We start from the raw sequence: 6,648 nt of genomic DNA, 5'->3' as shown, positions 1-6,648 counted from the left end.
AATATTAAATGGTATAAAACAGATTATAAATTAAATCTCTTATTCAACATTCATAGCATTATGCCCCATTTTCAGAATTTCAGCTGACTTTGACTGCCACTCTCAAGGGATTTGCTTATGTTTAAATTCAGACTAGACTTAAGGTTGCTAATGTGGTTATAGTTGTACTGTGTTACTAAGAGAGGAGTACTTTACATTTATTCTTCATTTTCATTTCCATTCAAAGTCTCTGCCTACTTCAGGAAGAGCAAGACCAATTTACATTTATTATTTACATAAGGAGTCATATGTGTAGCTCCCTGCTCACTGGAACCCTGTTTACAATTTATCCCAGGGGTATTTGGTTGCCTTTTACTGGGTTGGCACACTGTGTCGCTAAGCCCAATGAACCAGCTCTACCTTGTTTGCTGTTCCTCTTAATTTCTGGGGATATTGCACACTGGCTTTATAGAACTTATAAAATTAATTTTTAAAAGTTGCAACTAGTTGCTCTAGCCCTCTTGGACCCATCTTTCTCACCTTATTAATTTCCTGTGACTTCTGGTGAGCCTACTTCTCAAAGTAGAGAATGGGTAGCCATTTCAAGGAGTTTGTCAGGGAAGGGGCCCACTTCATTTCCCATTTCCCATGACAATTTATGTTTTCTAGAGATCAAATAATGGCTCAATATATATCAACTCCTTTTTTTCCCTGTTATTTTGAAAGTGCTTTTTTGATTATTAATTTCTTCCTATTTTCTTTTGGTTTATTTTGTATTTCCTTTTTTTTTGCCACAACTTCCTGACTTAAGTCTAGTTCAGAGTTTCTGCAAGGGTGTGATATAAACCAATATTGCTACCTGTACATGGCCCAGGAATGCAACATTAAGTAACATTGGCCATTATCCCATTTTCGATCTCTATTTAGTAAGAAAGAGTCTTTTAGGTGTATGAGCAAATGTTTATTTTACACTTCTCCAACACTTGCTAATGTATCTTGTAAAAAGGGAGCGAAAGCCTTTGGCTAAAGTTCATCCAAAGGTGAAGAATTCAGCTACAATTTAGAATTTATTTGTATGTTTCCCTTCTATTTATCAATGAACCTGATTTCCCCTCTCCAGCAGCAGTATAATGTTACATTTTTATATAAATAAAATGTACATAAGTTGAAACAAAACTTTAAGTATATTGTTAAGGTGCTATACAAATGACTGAAATTTGGGAAACATTGACTTAGTTAATTTATTTTTGTTACTTAATAATGAAAATGTAATGTAAGTGCCTTTAAATTAATAGTTGACACTATACATCTTCATTTTAGGATGCAAGCTTTTATCTATGCAAAATATGTTTTAATTTTGCTTAGAGATTTGTGTGCATGGTTTTTTAATTCTTTTTTTCTTTTTTTACCTTGAACTTTGTCTGATGACAATATTGACCTGCTTTATTCTTGTTGATATTTTCATGGTTTGTTTGTGTTTCTCTTTGACTTTGCTTTCTGTTCAAGTTATGGAACTTGATGTCCTGCCATGAAGGCCAAATGAACAATGCAGTGGTTTTCTCTTTCCTTTGTTCTAAATCTAAACACCTTGTTGACAAAATTTATAGTAAGTTTCTATGCTTATCAGTTAAAATATTCTCATTATCCTATAATAATAATAGAGGACTATATGTAATAATGTATAATAAATAAAAACTCTCAAGATTCTAATTTAAGATACCTCCCAACCTGGGAGATTACTAGGGTATTTCTTAGAAAAAATTTAGTAGAAAGGTTGGAATATATGGCTGTAAAAGTCTACAGAAATTAGAGCAAATATTCAAAGAGAAGGAAAATGTGAGAGAGAAGTTAATTAGAGGAACAGTTCAGTATGTCCAACATCTGAATAATGTTGGAAAACGAAGGGGAAGAAACTATTAAACAAATTCAAGAAAATATTTTAGAACTAGCAGAAATGAGTTTTCAGAGTAAAGCTGTTAAAAGAGAAGTGGAGGCAGGTTAAAAATTTTGTTTATTTGAGAAAAACTCGATTGTAACAGGGCAGCATCAAACCAGAAGTTGTTAGAAGCAATCTGCCGGTAGAAGCCAGGACAAAGACTTACATAGAGAAAGTGCAGAAGCAAAGGAAATTACCTGATTAGCTATAGCTTAAAGCCAGTTGGCTGTTTGTGATTGGTTATTCTTAGGTTTTACTTTCTTAGGCTTAGGTTTTGGTTTGCTTATATAGGCCACAAAAACATTAGAGCAACTTAGGTCCAATGGTCGCCTTGTTTAATTAGTTTAACAAAGTCCACTAGTGCCAGAACAATGGGGAACACAGGCCAGAATCCGTCATGTCATCAATAAATGTAACAATACTGGGAGCAGAGAGAAGAGCTTCTGGAGAGAAAAATAAGTCACAATTGAAGGATTAGGAATCTTCATGACTTCTCAACAGCAACATTGGAAATTAGAGAATAGCTGACTGATGTCTTCAAATTGTTGAAGGAAAATCATTTCTAACTTAATATTCTATACCTAGCCAAATCAAATGTGAGGATGGAATAAAAATATTTTCACATAGACAAGGTCTCAAAAAACTTACTTACCATTTACTCTTTTTCAGAAAATCCTTGCAGAAAGGGCTTCACCAAAAGTAGGGAGTAAACCAAGAAGGGGGAAGGCATGGGCTTCAAGAAGTAGAGTCTCCAACACATCTGATAGATATTTAAAATCCCTAGATGAGGATATGACAGCTTGCACTTAACACAGAGAACAACCATCCCAGATTGAAGCAAATTAGAGCATCCAGGAGCTATTTCTTCAAGAATATAAACTATCTAAAACCCTTGAATGTATTCATAAGAGATTTAGATAACTGGGGAAGATTTTGGAGATTAAATTTATGATGTCCTTGAAAATTCAGCAAAGAAAGAAAATACCATTTTTAAATTGCGAAATAAAAATAGTTGTATTTTCAGGAAAGTAAACATAATCATTATTAAATTTGACAAGCCATAGTTATAATAAATTAAATGTTAAATATCAGTCTAACCAAACTTTTGATGTAACAATACTGATAGAGAAATAGAGAAATGGAAAGAGTATAGGTGCTGGGAGAAAAGAAAAGTTGGTGAAAAACATTAATCCTCACCTTCAATGATAGGAAGTCATGATCTAATACCTAAAACCAGAAACTAAAACAACCAAGAAGTCATAATATTGCATGTTATTTAGAGATATGGATATATATACCCTGGAGTTGGGAGTGATGGTTCTGTGCAGGGACAAATGGCAGAGAGATAAAGGGGATGATGACCGTTTATGTTGGCTATCTTGTAGAATTTTTTGATTTTTAAAACTATGTGGATGTACAGTAACTTTGAAAAACACTAAAATTAACAACCAAAAATAAATAAATAAATAAATAAGCAACTCTCTCTCCATTCCCTAAGAAAAATAAAGAATAAAAAAAATCTACTAATGTGCTGGATTCCACACGCCATCAAGGACGTTGCACCTTTAATTTTCCACTCTTCTTCCTACATCATCAGTTTATTTATCTTTATTGGACCACTGCCATAAACTAATACTGTAAACTTGCTGTATTATCTCCTATGTTTAAAAGCAAAACCAAACAAAACTGCCTCAACTTGCATCCCACTTCAACTACCTCTCCATTTCTAGGGCATATTTGCTCACCATCTACACTTCACCTCTCATTCTCTCTTCAGTTTACTAGAGACTGCCTTCAGTTCACATCACTCCACTGATACTGCTTTTGTCAAGTTCACCAATGACCGTCAAGTTGCAAATCCAATGGACAGTGTCCGATATTTTCAGCAGCAGTGAGGCAATTGACACTCCTTCCATTTGGGAATATCTCTTTCCTGATCTTTGCAGTATTGAATGTCTCCCTCTTCCCTTAACTAATTAGCTAGTCCTTCATGCTATTCTTTTCTAGCTCCGCACTTGAAGATGAGGAAGTGCCTCAGGGCTCAGTCTTAGATGATCTTTCCTTTTTCTTCTGTTAAAAAAATTTTTTTTAGTTGACCTCAAGTAGAGAGGGTTAAGTTAACCACACTCCTAACTTTATGGCACATTATAGAGTATAAGGTCCATTCTTAATTTATTTTAATATTTATTTCCTTTCCTATTTATCCACTACACATTTTTTCTTTTCAGACCTAAACACGCAGAGCCAGCCCTGCAAAGACAGAAGACACAGAGCTGTAAGTGCCAAAGACCTGGTGAAATGAATAAATAATTATTGAGCAAGCTGAGTTCATCTCAACTTCAACAGTATAACAATGATGAAAACAACAGAACAAATATTGTATTAATTAATCTCTTCTAAATTTTAATTTTTTATAAACTTTTATTGTTCCCAACAATGCAGATTTTTTAAACATAAATATATGTAGAGAAAAGTGGAAACATTCAGTGTCTTCTGTAAAGTAAAGCATACTGTAAAGTATGCTCCACTTGGAGTCATTCTGTTGGAGAAGGACCTGATTTAGGGATTAACAAATAATCAAATCCCAATGAGGATGAAATGCTGCTGCTCCTGACACAACAGTTACCTCATAAATCCCTAACTTGTCCCACAGCCTCACATTCTTCAGGCTCAGAGGAGGAGGAAAACAAATTCATTAATTCCTTCTTTCCCTCAAGAAAACCTTCCATAGAAAAAGGGTGTGGTCATCTTTAAGTTTCCTGAAGCCCCTCTGAGGCAACTCTTTCTACCTGACATTTAGGAAGAATAGAAAGACAAGTAGCTGTGGTCAAAATTGTAGCTTTGTAATAGTTAAACTTTGTTCAAGCTTTTGATGCTCTTTCTCTTATCAGACACCCAAGGCCCTCATGCCATCCTTCAATTTATAAAGTTATTGACTATGTTACTCTACTCAGATCTGTTTTCTCCTGCCCAACCTCAAGCAAAAAGTTATCTCTTTCGTCCTCCTCCAACCCAAAGAACATCAAATCCACATTATTCAGGTGTTATGAAATGTAGCTACTTTATAATTCAAATTTCATTTAGTTTTGTACTGTCAAAAAGAGAAAAAAAGGAAAAGCTAAGATGAGACTTGAAAATTGTCACCTGACTGGAGAAACAGTCAAGTAATACTGACTCTCCCTGTTACAGGGACTGGGGAAATTCCTGGGAGACAATAATACAAAGTAATTTTACTTGTTCTACTGAGAGTGAACTGAGACAAGAGCTGGGACTTGCTACCAAAGTTATAATGATCATTGCCTAGCAGTGCAGTAGCATGTTGTTTATAGGCTGCATAGAACCACATGATTCATTATTAATCTCTTCTCTACTTGCTTGATGCGTGTTTCTTTGGCTCAGACCTGGAAAGTTGTTTGATCCACCTCATTAATTATCTAGAAACATCATGGAATAACAGTTATCAGCATCCTCATAGTTAATCTCAATGTTATAAAACATTGTTTTAACTAGATCATTTGTGAAGTGGGTCAACAATATGTCATACATAAGAGTTAGGTTTTGAAATTTTTTAAAATAATTAAAGCAGAATGTTACTCAGGTAATAATGTACTATCAGATGTGCTTTTTGAGTAGAAGATAAATTTTACAGTTACAAGCAGAGAATTATATGTAAACTTCAGGCTATCTTATTTGTGACTGATCTGCCAATGAGTACTTCCATAAGAATTTGTCTTTCAGATGAATAACGTTCAAAATGGGCACATCATGTGTTGTGGAAAAAAACTCCTAGGCTGAAAGAGAGCAAATAGTTGAAGATAACTAGTTTAGTCTCGTAAGGGACATAGAGACATCAAAGGAACAACTATTTCAGAAACAGACAGACCTTGCTAATTCTACACACCGAATGAGTGGGAAATCACCCACGGGCACTAGGCAGAAGCAGAAATACTCTCTAAGGCAATATACTGATATCTGAAGCTTCGAACTACTGCAGCTCTTTTTCTTTTTTTAAGTCATCATTTCTTTTTTTATTGAAGTATAATTCATTTACAACGTAGTGTTAATTTCTGTTGTACAACAAAGTGATTCAGTTATACATATATATTATTTTTCATATTCTTTTCCTTTACTGTTTATTACAGGATATTGAATATAGTTCCCTGTGCTATACAGTAGGAACTTGTTGTATAGTAGTTCGTATCTGCTAATCCCAAACTCCTAATTTATCCCTCCCCCACCTCCTTTCCCCTTTGGTAACCATAAGTTTGTTTTCTATGTCTCTGAGTCTGTTTCTGTTTTATAAGTAAGTTCATTTGTATCATATTTTAGATCTCACATATAAGTGATATCATATGGTATTTGTCTTTCTCTTTCTGACTTACTTCACTTAGTATGATAATCTCAGGTCCATTCATGTTGCTGCAAATGGCATTGTTCATTTTTTTTATGGCTGAATACTATATATATATATATATATATATATCCATTCATCTGTTGATGGACATTTAGGTTGCTTCCATGTCTTGGATATTGTAAATAGTGCTGCTATAAACATCAGGGTGCATGTATCTTTTTGAACTATGGTTTTCTCTGGATATATACCCAGGAGTGGGATTGCTGGATCATATGACAACTGTAGTTTTTTGAGGAACCTCCATACTGTCTTCCATAGTGGCTGCAGCAATTTACATTCCCACCAACAGTGTAGGAGAGTTCCGTTTTCTCCATACCAT

Source organism: Mesoplodon mirus (assembly GCF_964341445.2).
Source record: "Mesoplodon mirus genome assembly, chromosome: 3".
Taxonomy (NCBI): Eukaryota; Metazoa; Chordata; class Mammalia; order Artiodactyla; family Ziphiidae; genus Mesoplodon; species Mesoplodon mirus.
The sequence above is the reverse complement of the archived record's forward strand: the minus strand, read 5'-3'. Positions refer to the sequence as shown.